The following is a 12,581-nucleotide window of genomic DNA, read 5'->3' as shown; positions in this document are numbered from 1 at the left end:
CATGCATGATGACTTTCACAAGATCCATTCATTGTCCTCAAAATTACATGCTTTCCCTTTCCAATCTGTAGAATCACCACATTTTCTTTATGCATTCATTTGTTAAGGAACAACTTGAATATTTACAAATATTCGAGGATCTCTATAGTAGGATTAATCAACATTTGGATATATTTTCCTCGAGTTATATCTTTAGGTGCATCCATTTCCGCATTCCTGAAGAAACATCATACTGATTTCCAAAGGTGCTGTAGAAGTTTGCATTCCAACTAGGAGAATAGGAATGTTCCCCTCTCTCCATAACACAGCAAACATAAGTTGACTCAGGTGTTATAAAACTAAAATTTCTGAAATGGAGGAAAAAAATCTCAGGATAATTTTGATTTTCATTTCTGTATTGTATAAGGATGATAAATATTTCACTTTCGATTCTTAGTCACTTGAGTTTCTTCACTTTTGAACATTTTGTTTAGATATGTAGACCAATTTAATTATGTTTTCTTGATATATAGTGTTTTAGTTTTACTAATATTATTTATAGAAGCACGTTGTTGAACATGTACATAGAAATAATGCCTACTATTTTTGAAGACAGCCAATTTGAACTTATAAGGTCAAATTACATAATGCACTCATTCAACTCACAGAATTGGCAGATCTGTTTTAACCAACCGAAATCATAAGGTCGCTTCATGAAATATCCCTATATATTAAAACATTTTCTATGTACATAATATTGAGGAATATACTTTATATATTTTACTCTGTGAGAATTTCCACCAATGAATTTTGATGATAATTTTTCCATTTATTTTGCCCACATCACTCTATTTCTTTGAATCCTACTTCTGTATATCTTCTACATTAAAGTATTCTTTAATAATTCTATGATAAACCCTTACAAATAATTTTTCAACCCTCCAACTGAAGATACTAACTGTCCATAGTATGTCAGGTAGGTATTGCAGCTTTCAGGTCTTTTCACTGCATTCTTCCCTGTTGACTGCCTTGAAGCTGTGCAGGAAACCACAGCTGCTATGTGACATGAGGGCACCACTTCTTGTATCCAGAAGAAACGCTTTATGTCTGATCCCACCCACAATTTGGGCACCTACAGTCTCTTTGCACCTTGTTTCAGAATGGCTTTTTAGCTTTGGGGAAGGGGTATAGCATGTATATCTAATTCATCATGACTGAAATCAATAAAATGTAGACAACTATATAATGAATGAAAGGAAGGGGTCACTCTTGGAAAGTATTAACAAGATCTTCATAACCTCTGGCCATGTTAGGTAATGGAAGGGTTGAATTTATAAAATGAAAGAGAATATAGGAAACATGGAGAAAACACAGATTATATAGATTTACAGTCCCAAATCTAGAATATTTTTAATGCATTCGTGATTTACTGTGGGGAGTCGGTGTAGCAGCAATTCCAAGATGTAGCCAAGGACTACTGCCATGTCTCACGAATAGCACCTGAAATTAAGCCACGCCCCAACGTGAGAGCTGCGCAGGCGCACCATGAGGATAGATCAGGTCATGTGCTGTGGACCTATGAATGGGGGTTACGCAGACTGGATGGCTGAGTTTCTTGAGGGAGGATATAAGGGAGTGGGCTCGGGGGCTGGATGGAGGCATTGTTCCTGCTAGCAGACAAAAGGGTTCCTGAATAAACTGCTTTTAGAAGAACGTGTGGTGTCTCTCCTTTCCTTCTGGTCGGGGTTGGAAATGACAGTAAATACTAGATGTATTTGATATACCAAGATTAAATCAGCTCATTTTGCATAATGTAAATAGCTCAATACTAAACAATTACATAGAATCAGGTATTTAATTTCTCCCATCTCAAATATCATAGGACCACATGTATTCAGTTGAAAAAAATGATTATACATTTAAATAGCATTCAAAGTGTCTAAGACTATTCCATAAAGTAGACAAAAGGATTGAATACATTAAAATTCTATTTTGAATCTGGTATTACCTAACAATGACAGAGGAAATAAGGAGAGAGAGTGAGACAGGGGGACAATGAGGCAAAAGGGAAGGTAATGAGAGAGGGAGATAGAGTTACAGATGACTTACAGGAAGAGAGGAAGAGAGAGTATTGCACACTAATTTACACCTATACACACATATTCTCAATAAAATACTTGTGAACAGATTCAAGAAATCATTAAAAATAATCTTCAACCACGTAAGCTTTCTCCAAATCCCAGACATACAAGTTTGTTTAGTCCTGGGGAAGCTGTAGGTATGGAGAATATAGTTCAACATAATAAAGGCAAGGTACAAGAAGACGACCACAAGCATTGTGCTAAAGAGAGAAAAATTCAAAGCAGTTCCACTACAAGCAGGAAGAAGACAAGAATATACACTGGTTTAATACTTATGTATTACAGTATTTGTAATTTTAGCTAGAACAATATGACTACTGAAGAAGATCCAGGGAATACAAATGAAAAATGAAGAAATCAAAATGGGCTCAGTTGCAGATGTTGTGATACCATTTTAAAAACTCTAAAAATGTATCAGTCTCTTAAGCCTGAAAAATAGGGTCATAAAAGCAGAGTATCGTACGAACACTCAAAATTCCTTAGACTTCCTTTATGCCAATCCAAACCATACTGTGAGAAAATATGGGTAAAATTCCCTTCACAATAATCTGAAAATAAAAAATAAAATATTGTGGACGAAAATATTTAAAATGCAAAGACCACTATGAACTAGCTAGAAGTGATCCTCAATAGAGACAATTGGTCTCTAAAAGATTATGTTTCTTAAAGCTGAAAATACATTCATAAATAGTAGAATTCAAAGTGAATACTCAAAACACATTATCTTTCCTGTTTTCCAATTTCAAACAATGCGAGAAAAATCAGGGAAATATTCCACTTGAAACACTCTTAAAATATATAACAAAATAACCTGGATTAGCATAGTTATAAAGCATAGTATTAGTTAGAAGACATATGAAGTAACCACGATCCATCCAGAATATATATAAGAACGTTCCAGCTGATGTTCTCAATGACCTTAAAGCTTTTATAGTTTTAAGGAGGAGCAGATAATATAATAATGCCCATTTTTGATTAATTAATAAATTTAATGCAATAAATATTGATTAGAAAAATTTACTACAATAAATCACCACTTTTATGAAACTCAAGAATGCGACTATAGTTATTCTACTATGAGACAGAGGACAACTTTAAAGTATAAAGTGATAACATGTTTAGGGACATAATTTTTAAGAGAAACAAAGAGGGAGGAAAAATATCATGAGATTAAAAAATGTAAGCGTTACATATGCAGTGTGAAGTTGCTGCAGAGTGAATATTTCAAAGGATTGGAGCACCCAGGATTTATTTATTGATTTAAAATGTGAGGTTACATGCCAGCAGGAGGACGGACTACCGGATTAGATCTCAAGAATATGCCTAATGTTCCAGTTATTACTACTATGTTATAGAAAACATAAAAATGGCAAGGTAGGAAATTGAAGTTTTATTCACCTCACAAGTTCCAGTTCATAATCAATGGAATCCAAGAAAAGAACACAAGACAGCAGCATGAAAATAAAGAGGAACTCTGCTTACTAATCTGCTCAGGTACTTTTTCTCTATAACCTCCTCAGTTTACTAGTGCTGGTATAATCCACAGTGGGCTAAGTCCCCGTACATCAACAAGCCATCAAGAAAATGCAAAATACTGATGCCTGCAAGCCATTTTGATTTAGTCAGTTGCTCAATATTGCATCATATAGACAGCCACAATATGCAATCACAGCAAGCCATAAAAGGAAAATAGAAAACTTAGCCAACGAAAGAATACCCCTTCATGAATGGAATTTGAGGTCAATGTGAAGTTCTATGTTAGGAAGAAATTAGAAGGAATTATGACAGAAATCACACTTTATTTAAAATAAAAAGGTACAAGACAAAGCCACAAAAAAATTGTTAAGTTTGACATTTTGAAACCTCTTCTGGAGATTGCAGGGTAGACTCAGGACATGGTTTTTGGCTGCCAGCACCATTGACCATCCAGTGTTTTGGTGGAGGTTTTTCCATCAGAATCCTTAGCTTTAGAACAGAGGCTAGGTACAAAATACAAACCATAGTCAGTCAACTGTTTTCCAGATCTTGTGCTCTGAAGAAAAGGAGCAGTTTATTTAGTGATAACTTTGTGATGACTCTAACTCATTTCAGAGTCATAGACATTGCCAGCATATAGAAAACCACAAGACCCATTATCAAACACCAGCATTCTCCGCATTGCCCACAGTCACCATAGTAATATCAGTGGTGAGCTCTACGGTATGATTTGTTTCTGTTTCCTGTTGTTGCAGCATATAAACCTTGTTTCTTTGATCCAAAGAGAAATTTCAAATAAAATAATGAATAATTTTTGCATTGAAAGCTATGGGTGGCTTGTAGTTGTAGTTGAAAATGAGAACCTCAAGCAATCTTCACTCAGTCCTCTTTTTTTAGGAATGGGTTTGATTTTCTTTTGCTTTTGCTTTTTGTTTCATTTTCGTGATTTTTTTTTACTTTGTTTTCTTTTTCTTTTTATTCTTTTCTACTTGCAGAGATCAAGAAGTGGTCAGAAGAATTTCAAGTATAAATTCAGATGGCTGAAAAAAGCCCAGGCTTTCTAACAGGTCCACATTGTTGGCTGTAGTATGTTTTTTTTTTCTCTCTTTTTTTTGTGCCTTTAATGTTACCCATTTCCAATTTTTTGGATCCTTTTATCCAGGCATAATTAATACTACATATACATTATAATTATTTGAATTTCAACTCTGAATTTCTAACTGCTCTATCTCCCTCCCAAAACCAGAGACATGGATTGAGTCTTGTATGGTCTCGTTTTGATTCTTAGATAGAGAATCTTCCTGCGAACACTGAAGGTCCTGTTTCCAAATTGATTCTGTATAGTTCAAGAAAGATGCTCTTGACCAACCAGTTGTGTGGATATCTAATATTCCTGCAGGCAGGTTAGTAGACACAAGGTTGGAGAAAGGATTTAATACTTCAGATGGAGCTACCTGTCATGTGAGATCTAGTATGGAGTGGCCATTGGTGTTGCAGGCAGAATGTTAGAAACACAGTAAGATGAGAGCATATTTGAGGTTCTGAGCTATGACTAATATCATCTGAGCAATTGAGCTAGGACAGATTTAGAGGTGTTGAGAAGAGAGTAAAAAGGACAGCTTTTTGTTTGGTAGAGGCTTAAGAAAACCTGACAATAGAGCTAAAGCATATCAAAAGTTCCTCAGCGTACGTGGCTTTCAAGTGCATTCTAAGGGAACCTGATAAGCTCTGGTTGCTTGGTCTTCCTGGAGCTTAAAGTGAGGCAGTAGGAACAACCTTCTGCAGAGACTTATGAGAGCAATCCATGACCATAATGAGTGTGTCCAAATTCACCTTGACCATGAGAGTTAGAGCTGACCCACATGTATATTTTGAATATAACTATTTCTTCTTTGTGAACTTTCAGTGTTCCATTTGCTCAAAACTATTAGTGAAGAGGGCAAAATGATTCTAAAGGCTCCACTTGGTTGTCAACTATTCATCTGTGATTAATTAAATCCCAATGATAGAGGAAATACGTGACGAATTTATGCATAATATAAGGTCAATATCAAATGTTCATCTTATGTGGATCTTTGGAGTAGGATGTTGCATCTTTACTTTAGAACTTTATCAAGATCTATTCTTTTTATTTATTTTGGCAGGCATCTGCAGATACATCCTTTTGAGGAATGAAACCTTCTCACTGGAGACCATAGAGGGGACTTGCATTTCAATGATAATTAAATGTCACTTAAAGACATCAAAGCAAAATATCAAAGTGAGATTGGAATAAATTTATTAAGACAGTGTTTTGCAAACAACTTCTTTCACAAACAGCCTTGGAAGGAGAGTTCTGACATTTTGCCTTTCATATTTGACTTTGCTGGTACTCTGACAGAATAAACTCACAACTGTTTGGGACTTTATGGGCATTTAAACACTACAAACAGAGCTGAATGCATCATATGCTCTGCCGTCTGTGTTAATATGGCTACAGTGAAGAACAACTATGCTAAATCTATTCAACTGTTTTTCAAACAGCATCCTCATACAAGTGTGGACTTCTGTGGGTTGTTGGATGGATAGGTTGAGAACACTGGCAGAGAGCTGCAATGCAGAAGTGGGATGGTACATGCTTGGGGCATGAAAGGCCTGTGTGTAGATCATAAACAACTTCACAATATTCATTGCTTTAATAATTACTAGAAAGTGGACTTCTGGAAAATGACTTTAGTAGACCAGCATGGGTAGAGAAACAGTAACTGATTCCCTAGAGATTTAAACGCACTGGATTGTGAAACATGGACTTAGAGGTAGAGACATGTCAGCACATGAAGGCTGGATATTCAAACCTCTGTTGTATCTTAAGTTTCCCTACCCAATGGTTTAAGGCAAACAGAAACAGATTGTTTTGCACTGAGGAATAGAATAAAAGCCAATTCCTTGAAAATCCCAATCATAAGAAAATACTGACATCATCTGTGAAGAACATCAACTCTCAACATGGTTTCAGCATGGCTGAATGTCTGCTGTCAGCATGGGCTTTTACTGCCACCCCTTTTATAACTGCAGAGCCCCAATCTGCTTCAGCCACATCATCATCTCCTCATTCTGTTGCAGGTAGATTATATCACTGTTTCTGCCTATGCAGTCTTTCTCTACCTATAAAGGTCCAAGGAACTGTTCTCACTCCAGTGAGCTGTGGTAAGTAATCTTGAATCACATTGGTGTTGTTTGTAGATGTAATGTCTTCAAATCCCAGAAGACCATGTTTGCAAAGGAGTTGATTGAGGAAGTCTTGGGTATTACTTTCATAGGGGCAGATGGGATTGATGAACAATACCACCTTCCCAGACTAGATCTTGGAGTTCACATACACCTGAGCCATGCTTACAGGCTGCAGCTTCCCAGAAAAGAATGTTCAGTTGAAGATACCGGTCTGTTTGATAATGGCAATCCCAATGTATTCTTAACCATGCATTCTATTTGAAACCCCATAGAAAACATGGAAGAAAGAATCTTTTACTTTTTCATGTTTGCACTCACAATGCTACCAAACCCTCACAGACATTAGTACCTGCATACTGAAGATTTATCCATATACCAATGACCAGATGAGACATCTAGCCTTTTGGACTAATAAACTAATGGATTCTAGAACTTTACTAATAGTCAGCCATTGTTAAATTATGTGGACAATAGCCTGTGATCATTTTGATGAGTCCGATTTCTCTGTATAGAGAGTTAGATCCTTTAGTATCTGTTGGGGAAAACCAACTACTACACCAGGTATCTAGAGAAGACCTTTTACACCAGTTTGTCTCTAGTAAGATTTTCAGCTCAGTTACAAATATCCAATGGCAACATTCCCTTAGTCTGATTTTCATATGATGTTTTGATAAAGTCCTTCTTATTTTCTATAGTTCTTGTCAAAAGGATTAAAAATCAATAATAACCTATTAATGAAATGTTCAGTAACTTATTTGCATGAGTGCATCAGTGAGAAGGATTATAGGATATACAAGAATTGGAAAATAAGATGTCTTTCCTTCTGAGGACCAAGACCTGAAAACCTGAACTACATAAAAATCTGAGACAAGTTGTCTGAAGTTTGTTCTTTCCTTCAATCATGGGGCTCCTAGTGAAGGAGCTCAGGTCTCAAGAGTTGGCAAAATTAACATTTATTGCTGAGCCAGGTCAACTCCTGAATACCTCATTCATTGACCTGAAGAAACTCTGTATCCTTCCTGCTCTAATGTGTGTATATTTAGTATCATTCATAGAATGGACACTTTACTTTTAGTTTGAAAGCAAGAGTTTGTCCTGGAGAGACCCAGATTTCTTCTTTCACACATTTTTCGCAGACTGATTGTGGGTCTCATAAGTTCATTCCGGGAGTTGCTTTAAAATAATCATTCAATGATCTGGAAGAAGCACTTTTTAATGTTGTGAGATCTACTAGAACAATATCAACCATCATTTTCCCTTCCCAGTTTAGTATTAAATCATACTCCACTTAAGGTCTGTGGTCTCTGATAAAGGCAGCATCTCCCAAGAGTAGTCTGAATATTGCTCTTGGCACTGCATTTATGATACATCAATGTGATTTCCTTACCATTTTCATCCCCAGGAGAGTTTTTTAATTCTTCATTTCATCCGATGGGTCTAATCTACATCGTCAGCCAGGATGAGATTTGAGAGTTTTGCTAAAATTTTTTTAAAAAAATGAAAGAAATAAAAGGAAGGAAAACTGCAAGCTTATCTCACCAATTGACTCAGAAATCTAAAGTGTTAGTCAGTGTAAGTACTAGTGGAAAGACTGATATGATGAGGTCTCAACTAGAAGCACTTCTCTCTCCCAGATATAAGTGTAAGAAACAAACTGCACTATTGGTATCCAAAGCATGGAGGAGTTTACACTGAGCAAAGGACACATTACTTGTCTTTCCCTTCTTACTTAGGACTTTTTTATAATTGACAAAAAGAATAAATTCCAAGAGCTCTTAGGAAAACATCTGTGACCTTCCAAACACTTGGCTTTTGGAATAAAAAATGAATTTTATAAAATCTCTGACTTCCAGAAGCCATAAGAACTGAGAAGTCCAGATGCTTATGAGAGGCTCGCAGCTCTTGATTCCCATATCTGGAAGGCTCAGATCAAGGCTATCTCTTCAGCATTCCCAATCAATCTATACCAAGAACTCACTGAGCTTTCCCAAGGACCATGTATTTCTTCCTTTTTTTTTATACCTAGACAGAAGACCAGCTTCCTTCTCCCCTACTCTGATCTTTTCATGCTCTTTGTTCTCCCTCTAAAATGGCTGTTTACTCTGAATTACAGGCCTATTAGTAAACCCTAGAGGTCCTGAAGCAATATCTGAAAGGGTGTTGCAGTCAGAACAACACTTGGGACATCACAGAAAAAGCTAGAGATCTCCAAGTTACAATAGAGTTTCAAAGGAGGACCTAATGATGATGTCTCTGACACCTGCCATAGCCTACCTTCTAAACAGCTTTCCTTGCATGAACCAGATACAAGGGTAACATTTCCTGGTATGTCTCCTGTGACACAGTGGAAACATTTATGAACTCCATCTCTCTAAACCTGCAGACTTCTCTTTGCTTCATTATTGGTTAGATGCTCTGAATGGTGAAATATGGTCAGGAACTTGGCATGGGTAGAAAAAAATCTAGGAACATGGCGTGTAGGAGATTCTCCTAGATAATATTTTGTTCTCAGGTTCATTACTATTAAATACAGTTCAATTTCTAGGATTTCTCTGTCCTCCAAAGGCCAGTATTTTCTCTACAGACCTTTAGATGAATGAATATTGTATTTCACTTCTTATAGTATATTCCTTGATAGGTGATTTTATAAATGTTCCTGAATGTGTACTCAAAAATTCGGATTTCCACTTCCATTTTTTGCAATGATTTATCAACAAAGGCGCACAGCTATAGACTGAATATAACAGTGTAAATATGGTGTATCGACATCAAATGATAAACTTCAAAATCCTATTTTGTCCAAAAATTTCCAGATATCAGTAAAGCAAAGGACCACATGGAGCATAAAATTCTCTTCTCTAGTTGCTTGTGATATCATCTGCAATATCTACATTCCAGTGTATCAGGGCCAGATTTAAGGGTTTAGGATGTTTTACCATGATTCTTTGTTAAGGCCAAACATAAGATAGAGGAGGATGGGCAGAATTAAGAATGGCTTCTGGAGCAGTGAAACCACAACTTCAATAGGTTCATAAGGCTCAGATCAAGGCTATCCCTTAAGTTACTCCACTCAACCCATATGAAGTATTAACTTAACATTCCCAAGGACCACATATTTCTCCCTTATTTTTATACCAAGGCAGAAAGCCAGGTTCCTTCTCCCCATCCCTGTTGGGCCCTATGGGAGTAGAAACCCTTGTCCTCTCTTGGTTTGTACCCAATTTAAAGGGAATGTCAGTTGGCAGAAAAGGAGGTTACAGAAGAAAGGGAAGGGAAAAGGTTTGGACCTTATGGGCAGGAATCTGGGAAAGGAAATAATATGTTAAATTTAAATATAGAAACATCCAGTTTAAAAAAAAACAATAAAATTTGTTAAAGAGTAAAAATAATGAAAGATATAAAAGAAAACTGACAATTAATCACATCTATTGACTGGGAAATCTAAATTGGTATTCAGAGTAAAACTAGTGGAAAGACTGACATGATGAAGCCTCAATCAGAAGCACTTCTCTCTCCCAGATATCAGTGTCAGACACAAACGGCAGCATAGGTATCCAAAGCATGGTGGAGTTTACTCTCAGTTGAGGACACAATACTTGTCCATTCCTTCTTCCTTAGTACACTTTCTTTTTAATAAAAAGTATAAAGGCTATGAGCTCTCAGGAAAACAACTGTGCCCTTCCCAACACTTGGCTTTTGAAATAAAGAAATAAATGATTTAACTTCTCTGACTTCCAAGAAGCATAATAACTGGAAAATCCAGATGTTTTTGGGAGGCTCCCAGCTTCTGTTACCCATATATTGAAGGCTCAGATCAAGGCTATCTCTTCAGCCATCCCATTCAATCTGTACCAACAACTCACTGAGCTTTCCCAAGGACCACGTATTTCTTCCTTTTTTTCATACCAAGAAAGAAGACCAGCTTCCTTCTCTCCATATCTGATCTCTTCATCCTCTTTGTTTTTACTCCCAAATGGCTGTTTATTCTGAATTATAGTTCAATTAGTAAACCCTAGAGGTACTGAAGGGATATCTGAGAGGGAGTTGTAGTCATGACAACACTTGTGACATCACAGAATCTACGGCTTTCCAGGTTACAATAGATGGTTAAGGGAGGGCCTAATGATTATGTCATTGAGACTTGCCATGGCTTGCCTGTTAAACAGCTTTCCTTACATTGACCAGATTTGAGGGTGCCCATTCCACGTATGTCTCATGTGACAAGTGGAAACCTTTACATTCTCCATCTCCCTTAAGCTAGAGACTTCTCTTTGCTTTATTAGCGGATACATGCTCTGAATGGAGAAAGTTAGTCAGGGGCTTAGCATGGGTAGAAAAAATTTAAGAACATCTAGTGTAGGAGATTTTTCTAGATAATATTTTTATTCCCATGTTCAGTCCTGTGACAGAGTTCAATTTTCTTGGGTATCTATGTATCACAAAGGCCAGTGTTTTACCTACAGACCTGTAATTAAATGAATATTGTATTTTACTTTCTTATTGTACTTTCCTTGACAGGGCACTTCATAAATATTCCTGAATGTGTACTCAAAAATTCTGTTTTCAAATTCCATTTTCTGCAAGTATTTTGGCAACAAAGTGGCCCAGATATAGACTGAGCATAACTGTGTAAATACTGTGTACTCAATTCAAATGATGAACTCCTAAATGCTATTTTATTTAAAAATTACCAGACCTTAGCAACGCAAATGGAATATGGACTATAGAATTCGGTTCTCTAGTCCTATTTGATATCAATTCTGTACTACCTATCTTCCTGTGTTCCCATGGCCAGACTTGAGTTTTTGGATGTTTTAGCATTTTTCTTTCTTAAATAAAAACCTTAGATACTGGAGGATAGGTAGGGAGAAGAATGGCATGATTACAAGTAAAACTCAAATTCAATATATTCATAATATGGAGGGAGTCTATTTGACATTGTCATTTCTGAATTCTACATTCTTGACCTAGTTCGGCAGATTCTATGTTAACATTCCACCTAACCACCTAGCTATAGGAGCCACCAAATATATATATATATATATATATATATATATATATATATATATATATATATATATATATATACATCTGCCACCAAAACGATATAAAAATGATGAAGCTAAGGAGTGCATTCTGCCAGGAACCATATATAGACCTTTCCTAACAGACACAGCTAGAGTATGTTAAATACAGAGGTAAATTATAGTGGGAAACCCATGAACTTAAAATGGACTCATTGGTAAATGTTGAGAAAGGATTACAAGAGCTGAATGGGGCTTTAATCCGCATAAGAAGAATGCCAATTAACGAAACCTTTCTGGTACTAAATCAATATTCAAAGACTGCACATGGACAGACCAATGGCTACAACTGCATATGTAGCAGAAGATGGACTTGGTGGACACCAATGGAAGAAGCGGCCCTTGGACCTCCCTAGGTTTGATTCCTAGTTCATCAGAATATCAAGAGGCACTAAGGGGAGTTATAGAAAAAGGGGCGGTTGACAGGTTATGTCTCTTACGGACAGGAAACTGGGAAAGGAAATTACACTTGTAATGTAAATATAGAAGTATCCATTTAAAAAAGCAATAAAAATTGCTAAAAAATAAAAATAAAACAAGTGATAGAAGTAAAAGAAAGCAAAACTGTCTATGAATCATACGTATTGATGCAGAAATTTAAAGGGTACCTGTCAGGGAATGGTAATCAGAGTAATACTAATGGAAAGACTGAGATGATGATGATGTGTCAAGTAGATGCACATCTCTGTCC

General features: G+C 36.4%; 1 long non-coding RNA gene across 1 annotated transcript; it reads right to left on the bottom strand.

Annotated features, from left to right (window-relative positions):
• Positions 1 to 3,902: 3,902 nt before the first annotated feature.
• On the bottom strand, positions 3,903 to 11,068 carry LOC120099666 (uncharacterized). The gene is made up of 3 exons (XR_005498797.2): positions 10,713 to 11,068; positions 8,194 to 8,284; positions 3,903 to 4,099 (listed from the first exon to the last, which is right to left on the bottom strand). It is a non-coding gene; the product is annotated as an uncharacterized LOC120099666 (long non-coding RNA).
• Between the last annotated feature and the right edge of the window lie 1,513 nt (positions 11,069 to 12,581).

Source organism: Rattus norvegicus, chromosome Y (genome assembly GCF_036323735.1).
Source record: "Rattus norvegicus strain BN/NHsdMcwi chromosome Y, GRCr8, whole genome shotgun sequence".
Classification (NCBI taxonomy): domain Eukaryota; kingdom Metazoa; phylum Chordata; class Mammalia; order Rodentia; family Muridae; genus Rattus; species Rattus norvegicus.
Note: the sequence above shows the minus strand (reverse complement) of the source record. Positions and strands in the feature narration are given on the sequence as shown.